Source organism: Mirounga angustirostris, unplaced genomic scaffold, assembly GCF_029215605.1.
Source record: "Mirounga angustirostris isolate CCGP_5_RB_7025 unplaced genomic scaffold, mMirAng1.0.hap1 SCAF_1, whole genome shotgun sequence".
Lineage (NCBI taxonomy): Eukaryota > Metazoa > Chordata > Mammalia > Carnivora > Phocidae > Mirounga > Mirounga angustirostris.
This window is the reverse complement of record NW_026991709.1, coordinates 85,988,221-85,999,378: the sequence shown is the minus strand read 5'-3', so window position 1 is coordinate 85,999,378 and position 11,158 is coordinate 85,988,221.

Here is an 11,158-nt window from a genome sequence, read left to right as displayed (position 1 = left end):
GTGTCAGAGGTGGCCTACAGATGAGGTAGGATCTTCACCACTGCCCTGGAGAATGAAAATGACAAAGGAAAGAATCAGTGAAATAGAAAATATAGCAGTAGAAATTATCAAATCTGAACAACCAAAAATAAACAGATTTTTTAAGAAATGAACATAGCCTCAGGGACATGTGGTACTATAAAAAGAACTCAAACATTTGTATCATCAGAATTGTAAAAAGAGGAGAAAGAAGATGGGGCTGAAAAAGGCCTAAAGGTGGTAATGGCTGAAAACTTCCCAAATTTGGCAAAAGACATAAATCTACTGATTCAAGAAGCATTAAAATCCTAAAGAGGAAAATCCAAAGAAATCCACACCAAGACACATCATGTCAAATTTCTAGGAAAAAAAAAACTTTTGAAAATAGTAAGAGAAAAAAATGCATGTTATCTATTGCAGTGGACAACTTGGATGATAGTGTATTTTTCATCAGAAACCTTAGAGACCAGAGGAAATGACATAACATTTTGCAAATGCTGAAAGAAAGAAATGTCAACCCAAAATCCTATACCCAGCAAAAATAACCTGTAGGAAGGAAAAGAAAATCAGGTCATTCCCAGGTGGAAGAAAACTAAGAGAATGGGTCACCAGCAAACCTACCTTAAATAAACAGCTACAGGAAGTTCTTGAAACAAAAAGGAAATGATAAAAATCAGACTCCTTCTGCTCTTCCATTTTCTAAATTATGTTTGAGGGTTGAAGCAAAAATTATAACACTATTTGTTGTGCTTCTAAATATATAGGAGGAAACCATCAAGACAATTATAAATGGTGGAGGGTAAAAGAACATAACAGTGGGTAAAGTTTCTATACTTCACTTGAACTAGTAAAAAGACAACACCAGTAAACTGTGGTAACTAAGGTATATATAATGTAATAGCTAAAGCAAATACCAGAAGGTTATATAAAGAAGATAGTACCAAAACACTATAGATAAATTAAATTTAAATCTAAACAACATTCAAGCAACACACAGGAAGGTAGGAAAAGGAAAACAGAGAAAGAAAAAGCAGAGAAAATAACAGAAAACAAAATAAAATGGAAGATTTAAGCCCTACCATACCAATAATTACATTTAATGGAGCTGGTCTAAATACAACAATTAAAAGACAAAGATTGACAGAGTGGATTAAAAATCATGACTTAACTATATGTTGTCAACAAAAAACTCACTTTAACTATAGCAATATAAGCATGGTGAAAGTAAAAGGATGGAAAAAAATTTTACCATGAAAATACTCATCAAAAAAAAAAGCAGTAGTAGCTATATGAATATCAGATAAAGAAGACTTTGGAACAAAGAAACATACTGGAGACAAAGAGAGGCATTACATAATGATAAAGGGATCAATCCACCAAGAAGATATAGCTGTCCTAAATATAGATACACCAAACAATAAAGCTGCAAAAACTGATGAAACTAAAAAGAGAAATAGACAAATCCACAATCACAGATGGAGATCTCAACTTTCCTCTTTCCACAATTACCAGAACAACTGGAGAGAAAATCAGCAAGGATTTGGAACTCAAAAACACATCAATCAACATGATCTAAATCAACATTTATAAAATATTCCACTCAATAACATAATACACATTCTTTTCATGTTACCACAGAACATATACCAAGATAGACCATATTCCAGGCCGTAAAACAAAACTCAGCAAATTTTTATTTTTTTTTTATTATGTTATGTTAATCACCATACATTACATCATTAGTTTTTGATGTAGTGTTCCATGATTCATTGTTTGCTTATAACACCCAGTGCTCCATGCAGTACGTGCCCTCTTTAATACCCATCACCAGGCTAACCCTTCCCCCAACCCCCTCCCTTCTAGAACCCTCAGTTTGTTTCTCAGAGTCCATAGTCTCTCATGGTTCATCTCCCCCTCCGATTTCCCCCCCTTCATTTTTCCCTTCTTGCTATCTTCTTTTTTTTTTTTTTTTAACATATAATGTATTATTTGTTTCAGAGGTACAGGTCTGTGATTCAACAGTCTTACACAATTCACAGTGCTCACCATAGCACATTCCCTCCCCAATGTCTATCATCCAGCCACCCCATCCCTCCCAACCCCCACCACTCCAGCAACCCTCAGTTTGTTTCCTGAGATTAAGAATTCCTCATATCAGTGAGGTCATATGATACATGTCTTTCTCTGATTGACTTATTTCGCTCAGCATAATACCCTCCAGTTCCATTCACATCATTGCAAATGGCAAGATTTCATTCCTTTTGATGGCTGCATAATATTCCACTGTATATATACACCACATCTTCTTTAGCCATTCATCTGTTGATGGACATCTTGGCTCTTCCACAGAATTTGGCTATTGTGTACATTGCTGCTATAAACATCGGAGTGCACGTACCCCTTCAGATCCCTACATTTGTATCTTTGGGGCAAATACCCAGTAGTGCAATTGCTGGGTTGTATGGTAGCTCTATTTTCAGCTTTTTGAGGAACCTCCATACTATTTTCCACAGTGGTTGCACCAGCTTGCATTCCCACCAACAGTGTAGGAGGGTTTCCCTTTCTCCGCATCCCTGCCAACATCTGTCATTTCCTAACTTCTTAATTTTAGCCATTCTGACTGGTGTGAGGTGGTATCTCATTGAGGTTTTGATTTAGATTTCCCTGATGCTGAGTGATGTTGAGCACTTTTTCATGTGTCTGTTGGCCATTTGGATATCTTCTTTGGAAAAATGTCTCCATGTCTTCTGCCCATTTCTTGATTGGATCATTTGTTCTTTGGGTGTTGAGTTTAAGAAGTTCTTTATAGATTTTGGATACTAGCCCTTTATCTGATATGTCATTTGCAAATATCTTCTCCCATTCTGTCAGTTGTCTTTTGGTTTTGTTGACTGTTTCTTTTGCTGTGCAAAAGCTTTTTATCTTGATGAAGTCCCAATAGTTCATTTTTGCCCTTGATTCCCTTGCCTCTGGCGATGTTTCTAGGAAGAAGTTGCTGTGGCTGAGGTCGAAGAAGCTGCTGCCTGTGTTCTCCTTTAGGATTTTGATGGACTCCTGTCTCACATTGAGGTCTTTCATCCATTTTGAGGCTATTTTTGTGTGTGGTGTAAAGAAATGGTCCAGTTTCATTCTTCTGCATGTGGCTGTCCAATTTTCCCAACTCCATTTGTTGAAGAGACTGTCTTTTTTCCATTGGACATTCTTTCCTGCTTTGTCGAAGATTAGTTGACCATAGAGTTGAGGGTCCATTTCTGGGCTCTCTCTTCTGTTCCACTGATCTATGTGTCTGTTTTTGTGCCAGTACCATGCTGTCTTGATGATGACAGCTTTGTAATAGAGCTGGAAGTCCGGAATTGTGATGCCGCCGGCTTTGCTTTTCTTTTTCAACATTCCTCTGGCTATGCGGGGTCTTTTCTGGTTCCATACAAATTTTAGGATTATTTGTTCCATTTCTTTGAAAAAAGTTGATGGTACTTTGGTAGGGATTGCTTTGAATGTGTAGATTGCTCTAGGTAGCATTGACATCTTCACAATATTTGTTCTTCTAATCCATGAGCATGGAATGTTTTTCCATTTCTTTGTGTCTTCCTCAATTTCTTTCATGAGTATTTTATAGTTTTCTGAGAACAGATTCTTTGCCTCTTTGGTTAAATTTATTCCTAGGTATCTTATGGTTTTGGGTGCAATTGTAAATGGATCGACTCCTTAATTTCTCTTTCTTCTGTCTTCTTGATGGTGTATAGGAATGCCACTGATTTCTGTGCACTGATTTTATATCCTGCCACTTTACTGAATTCCTGTATGAGTTCTAGCAGTTTTGGGATGGAGTCTTTTGGGTTTTCCACATAAAGTATCATATCATCTGCAAAGAGTGAGAGTTTGACTTCTTCTTTGCCGATTCGGATGCATTTTATTCCTTTTTGTTGTCTGATTGCTGAAGCTAGGACTTCTAATACTATGTTGAATAGCAGTGGTGATAGTGGACATCCCTGCCATATTCCTGACCTTAGGGGGAAAGCTCTCAGTTTTTCCCCATTGAGAATGATATTTGCTGTGGGTATTTCATAGATATCTTTTATAACATTGAGGTATGTACCCTCTATCCCTACACTGTGAAGAGTTTTAATCAAGAGAGGATGCTGTACTTTGTCAAATTCTTTTTCTGCATCTATTGAGAGGATCATATGGTTCTTGTTCTTTCTTTTATTAATGTATTGTATCACATTGATTGATTTGCGGATGTTGAACCAACCTTGCACCCAGGAATAAATCCCACTTGGTCATGGTGAATAATCCTTTTACTGTACTGTTGGATCCTACTGGCTAGTATTTTGGTGAGAATTTTTGCATCCATGTTCATCAAGGATATTGGTCTGTAATTCTCCTTTTCGATGGGGCTTTATCTGGGTTGGGATCAAGGTAATGGTGGCCTCATAAAATGAGTTTGGAAGTTTTCCTTCCATTTCTATTTTTTGGAACAGTTTCAGAAGAATAGGTATTAATTCTTCTTTAAATGTTTGGTAGAATTCCCCTGGGGAGCCATCTGGCCCTCGGCTCTTGTTTGTTGGGAGATTGTGGATTACTGCTTCAATTTCCTTAGTGGTTATAGGTCTGTTCAGGTTTTCTATTTCTTCTTGGTTCAGGTTTGGTAGCTGATACATCTCTAGGAATGCATCCATTTCTTCCAGGTTATCTAATTTGCTGGCATAGAGTTGCTCATAATATGTTCTTATAATTGTTTGTATTTCTTTGGTGTTGGTTGTGATCTCTCCTCTTTCATTCATGATTTTATTTATTTGGGTCCTTTCTCTTTTCTTTTTGATAAGTCTGGCCAGGGGTTTATCAATCTTGTTAATTCTTTCAAAGAAGCAGCTCCTAGTTTTGTTGATATGTTCTACTGTTCTTTTGGCTTCTATTTCATTTATTTCTGCTCTGATCTTTATTATTTCTCTTCTCCTGCTGGGTTTAGGCTTTATTTGCTGTTCTTTCTCCAAGTCCTTTAGGTGTAAGGTTAGGTTGTGTATTTGAAACCTTTCTTGTTTCTTGAGAAAGACTTGTATTGCTATATACTTTCCTCTTAGGACTGCCTTTGCTGCATCCCAAAGATTTGAACAGCTGTGTTTTCATTTTCATTGGTTTCCATGAATTTTTTTAATTCTTCTTCAATTTCCTGGTTGACCCATTCATTCTTTAGTAGGATGCTCTTTAGCCTCCATGTATTTGAGTTCTTTCCGACTTTCCTCTTGTGATTGAGTTCTAGTTTCAAAACACTGTGGTCCAAAAATATCAGGGAATGATCCCAATCTTTTGGTACCAGTTGAGACTTGATTTGTGACCTAGGATGTGATCTATTCTGGAGAATGTTCCATGGGCACTAGAGAAGAATGTGTATTCTGTTGCTTTGGGATGGAATGTTCTGAATATATCTGTGAAGTCCATTTGGTCCAGTGTGTCATTTAAAGCCTTTATTTCCTTGTTGATCTTTTGCTTAGATTATCTGTCCATTTCAGGGAGGGGGATGTTATAGTCCCCCACTATTATTGTATTGTTGTCAATGTGTTTCTTTGCTTTTGTTATTAATTGGCTTATATAATTGGCTGCTCCCATGTTAGGGGCATAGATATTTACAGTTGTTAGATCTTCTTGTTGGATAGACCCTTTAAGTATGATATAATGTCCTTCCTCATCTCTTATTATAGTCTTTGGCTTAAAATATAATTTGTCTGATATAAAGATTGCCACCCCAGCTTTCTTTTGGTGTCCATTAGCATGGTAAATGGTTTTCCCCCCCCCCTCACTTTCAATCTGGGAGTGTCTTTGGGTCTAAAATGAGTCTCTTGCAGACAGCATATTGATGGGTCTTGGTTTTTTATCCAATCTGATACCCTGTGTCTTTTGATTGGGGCATTTAGCCCATTTACATTCAGGATAACTATTTAGAGATATGAATTTAGTGCCATTGTTTTCCTATAAGGTGACTGTTACTGTATATTGTCTGTGTTCCTTTCTGGCCTATGTTAGGCTCTCTCTTTGCTTAGAGGACCCCTTTCAAAATTTCTTGTAGGGCTGGTTTCATGTTTGCAAATTCTTTAGTTTTTGTTTGTCCTGGAAGCTTTTTATCTCTCCTTTTATTTTCAATGACAGCCTAGCTGGATATAGTATTCTTGGCTGCATATTTTTCTCATTTAGTGCCCTGACTATATCATGCCAGTCCTTCCTGGCCTGCCAGGTCTCTGTGGATAGGTCTGTTGCCAATCTAATGTTTCTACCATTGTAGTTACAGATCTCTCCTCCCGAGCTGCTTTCAGTATTTTCTCTTTGTCTCTGAGACTCGTAAGTTTTACTATTAGATGTCGGGGTGTTGACCTATTTTTATTGATTTTGAGGGGGGTTCTCTGTGCCTCCTGGATTTTGATGCCTGTTTCCTTCCCCAAATTAGGGAAGTTCTCTGCTATAATTTGCTCCAATACACCTTCTGCTCCTCTCTCTCTTTCTTCTTCTGGGATCCCAATTATTCTAATATTGTTTCATCTTATGGTATCACTTATCTCCTGAATTCTGCTCTCATGATCCTGTAGTTGTTTATCTCTCTTTTTCTCAGCTTCTTTATTCTCCATCATCTGGTCTTCTGTATCACTAATTCTCTCCTATGTCTCATTTATCCTAGCAGTTAGAGCCTCCATTTTTTATTGCACCTCATTAATAGCCTTTTTGATTTCGACTTGGTTAGATTTTAGTTCTTTTATTTCTCCAGAAAGGGTTTCTCTAATATCTTCCATGCTTTTTTCAAACCCAGCTAGTATCTTTAAAATCATCATTCTGAACTCTAGTTCCGACATCTTACTAATGTCTGTATTGATTAGGTCCCTGGCAGTCAGTACTGCCTCTTGTTCTTTTTTTGAGGTGATTTTTTCCATCTTGTTATTTTGTCCAGAGGAGAATAGATGAATGAAAGAACAAAATGCTAACAGGGTAAAACGTCCCCAGAAAAATATACACTAAACAAATCAGAAGAGACCTGAAACCAGGGGGAAAGAAAGGGAAAGAAAGAAAAAAGAAAAAAGAAAAAGAAAAAGATAAAAACAAACATAAAAAAACAGAATATGATCAAATCTGATCAGGCTAGTGCATAGATCAGTGCCACACACTAGATTTTGGGCATATTTTGGTCTGTTAGAAGAAAGTGCCTCCCAAAATTTTAAAGAAAGAAAAACTTATATAGGTACAAAAGTAAGGGTAAATATGATGAAGGGATGGAATATGACTGTAAAGATGAAAATTATAAAAGATTTTATAAAAGGAATTGATAAGATAGAAGTTGGTTGAAAAAAGAAAGAATAGGGGCGCCTGGGTGGCTCAGTCGTTAAGCATCTGCCTTCGGCTCAGGTCATGATCCCAGGGTCCTGGGATCGAGCCCTGCATCGGGCTCCCTGCTCTGCAGGAAGCCTGCTTCTCCCTCTCCCACTCCCCCTGCTTGTGTTCCTGCTCTCGCTGTGTCTCTCTGTCAAATAAATAAATAAAATCTTTAAAAGAAAAAGAAAAAAGAAAGAAGAGAATTAAAAAAAAAAAAGGAGAGAATGTGGTCAGGCAGGAGACTAGAACAAAGCCATACACTAGAGATTTAGGGTATATTTTGATCTGTTAGAAGAAACTATCTCAAAATTTTAAAAAGAGAACAACTTATATATATATATGCCAAAAATAAGGGTATCTACTCTGAAGGGATAAAATATGACTCTAAAAATGAAAAATAAAAATGTTTTTTAAAAAAGGGATTGATAAGATGTTGGTTGAAAAAGGGGAAAAGAAAAATTCAAAAAAAAAAGTTAAAAAAAAATAACTTTGGAAGACTAAAGAATCATGGTAAAAAAGCCATGGATTCTATGTGCATTATTCCCCTAGCACTGGAGTTCTGCCATTCTCATTGATCGGTAAACTTGGTCTTGGCTGGCTGTTCTTGCTGATCTTCTGGGGGAGGGACCTGTTGCCATGGTTCCCAAATGTCTTTGCCGGAGGCGGAATTGCCCTGCCCTTGCCGGATCCGGGCTAAGTCATCTGCTCGGGTTTGCTCTCGGGAGCTTTTGTTCCCTGCAAGCTTTCCGTACAGCTTTGGAGGAAGAGAGTGAAAATCGCGGCCTCCCAGTCTCTGCCCAGAGGAGCCGAGAACTCGGGGCCCCGCTCCTCAGTGCGCCCCCAGAGAAAAGCAGTCAATCACTCCCGTCTGCCCAGTCTCCTGCCGCACTCCATGCTCACCAGGCCTGTGACCTAGCGTTTCTATCTCTGGCACCCGACTTGGTGTGGAGTCTCCAAACCCAGCAGATCCCTGCAGTGCACTCCCGCACCGCTCCTCCCGGGGGTGGAAGGGGAGTCTCCCTGGATCTGCCGCTTGTTGGGTCCCTGCTGGAGGAGCAGTGGCCCAACTGTGCTGCAGATCAAGGTTTATGGCAACCCGAGCTGAGATCCCGCTCCTCAGCTCCGTCTCTGCAGCCGGCTTCCCCGCTCCGATCCCTGGGAGCTCTGCCACACTCAGGCACCCCCGGTCTTCCTGTGACCCCAAGGGTCCTGAGACCACACTGTCCCATGAGGGCTCCACCCCCCGCTTAGCCACCGGAGTGACGTCCCTCAGCGGAGCAGACTTCTAAAAGTTCTGATTTTGTGCTCTGCAGCTCTATCACTTGCCAGAAGCTGCCCACGGAGGTCCCCTCCCCCACCGTCTATCCTCCCGAATATCGCCTCGGATTCACTTCGCACATCCTACCTTCCAGAAAGTGGTCACTTTTCTGTTCAGAGAGTTGCTGCTATTCTTTTCTTCGATCTCCTGTTGAGTTTGTAGGTGTGAATTCTTGGGATCAGATGAAATTTAGGTCTCCTACTCCTCCGCCATCTTGCTCCTGCCCCCAAACTCAGCAAATTTTTAAAAAGTGAAATCAGGGGCACCTGGGTGGCACAGTCGGTTAAGTGCCGACTCTTGGTTCCGGCTCAGGTCATGATCTCCAGCTTGTGAGATTGAGCCCCATGTCGAACTCTGCGCTGGGCCTGCTTCAGATTCTCCCTCTGCCCCTCCCGCTTATGTGCGCTCTTGCTCTCTATCAAAATATATAAATCTTTCAAAAAAAAAGTGAAATCAGACAGAGTTATTCTTTGACCAAAGTGTTACCAAACTAGAAATCAACAATAGAAAAATAACAAAATCTCCAAACCCTTGGAACTTAATACATTCTTCACTCTTAAATAATCCATGAGTCAAAGAGGTAGTCTTGAGTGAAATATATATATATTAAATATATATATATTAAACTGACCAAAGAATACAAAAACACTAATTCAAAGGAATGTTTATTGTAGCATTATTTACAATAGCCAAATTATGGAAGCAGCCCAAGTGTCCATCAATAGATGAATGGATAAAGATGTGGTATATGTATATATACACAATGAATATTATTCATCCATAAAAAAGAATGAAATCTTGCCATTTTCAATGTCATAGATGGAGCTAGAGAGTATAATGCTAAGCGAAAAGAGTCAGAGAAAGACAAATACCACATGATTTCACTCATATGCTCATATGGGGAATTTAAGAAACAAAACAAATGAGCAAAGGGAAAGAAAGAGAGTGAAACCAAGAAACAAACTCTTAACTATAGAGAACAAATGGGTGAAATAGATGATGGGGATTAAGGAGTGCACTTGCTGTGATGAGCACTGGGTATTGTACGGAAGTGCTGAATCACTATATTGTACACCTGAAACTAATATTACACTGTATATTAACTAACTGGAATTAAAATAAAAACTTTAAAAAATTGACAAACCTCTAACAAGATTGACAAAAATGAAAAAAGAGAAGACACAAGTTACCAATATCAAGAATAAAAATGGGGATATCACTACAGACTCTGCAGTCAGCAAAAGGATAATAAGGGAATATTATGAATGACTCGACACACATAACAAACATTGACAACTAAGACAAAGAAAAACATATCTTCAAAAACACAAACTTTTACAACTCACCTGAAGTATCAATATAGTGCCAGTCTACTCATTTTAATAATCCCAGCAATGGGTTAATTGAAGCATTAAAGCAATGCCTTCTTTTTATTTATTTTCTTATTTTTTTTAAAGATTTTATTTATTTATTTGACACAGAGAGATAGCGAGAGAGAGAGCACAAGCAGGGGAAGCAGCAGAGGGAGAGGGAGAAGAAGACTCCCCATTGAGCAAGGAGTCCAATGCGGGGCTCAATCCCAGGACCCTGGGATCATGACCTGAGCTGAAGGCAGATGCTTAACCGACTGAGCCACCAGATGCCCCTATTTTCTTATCCTTTAAAACAAAACATAAATATTCCCTCTAAACCAGTGTGGGCCTCCCTCCATCAGGTTCACCTTAAGTACATGTTCAAAATGCAGAATCATGGACTCAAGCCCTGGTCTACTTAATCCATATCATGGAGGGTGGGGCTAAAGAACAAGCACTCGGGGTTCTACTGCGCCCTGAAGCTTGAGAACTACAGTCTCCATCCCAAGAAGCCTCCAAGGGCAAAGAGCCCTCTGGTTGTTTTCAGAACGTTGCCTTGTTTTAATTAACTTTTTCACTTTAATTCCAGTACAGTTAACATACAGTGTTATATTAGTTTCAGGTGCGTGATATAGCGATTGAATGCATCACCTGGTGCTCATCACGACAAGTGCACTCCTTAATCCCCTGCACATAGTTCACCCAATTCCTCACCCTCCTTCCCCTTGGTAACAATCAATTTGTTCTCTATAATTAAGAGTCTGTTTCTTGGTTTCTCTCTCTTCCCCCTCCCCCTCTCCCCTTCTCTCCCTCTCTCCCTCTTTTCCTCTTCTACTCTCCCTGGCCCCTCTTTCTCTTTCCCTTTGCCCATTTGTTTTGTTTCTTAAATTCCACATACGAGTGAAATCATATGGTATTTGTCTTTCTCTGACTCTTTTCAACTAGCATTATGACTCTCTAGTTCTATCCATGTTGTTACAAATGGTGAGATTTCATGGCTGAATTATATTCCATTGTAGATACATGCCACGTCTTCTTTACCCATTCATCTATTGATGGACACTTGGGCTGCTTCCATAATTTGGCTATTGTAAATAATGCTGCAATAAACACAGGG